Below are 269 nucleotides of genomic sequence, written 5' to 3' on the forward strand. Positions count from 1 at the left end.
GCCCAGACTCGGTAGCCGGCTCAGCGTGCCCAGGGGTGGGGTCAATGTGGCGTGTGGTACCAGGGGTGGAACCCTGCCCCTGTGCTTCCTTATGCAGGAATTTAGTGCACTGAGCTATCTCACTGGCCCTCTCCTCTTTCTTCCTCACAAATACTGTTCTTCATAACATTTAACATTTCATTTTCTTTTATTTTCCATCCATCCAAAGTATTTTATTTGCATCTTTTGCCCAGTACTAATTCTTTGCATAGATTGTCTCTCATTTTAAA

This window comes from Octodon degus, unplaced genomic scaffold (genome assembly GCF_000260255.1).
Source record: "Octodon degus isolate 3935 unplaced genomic scaffold, OctDeg1.0 scaffold00237, whole genome shotgun sequence".
Lineage (NCBI taxonomy): Eukaryota > Metazoa > Chordata > Mammalia > Rodentia > Octodontidae > Octodon > Octodon degus.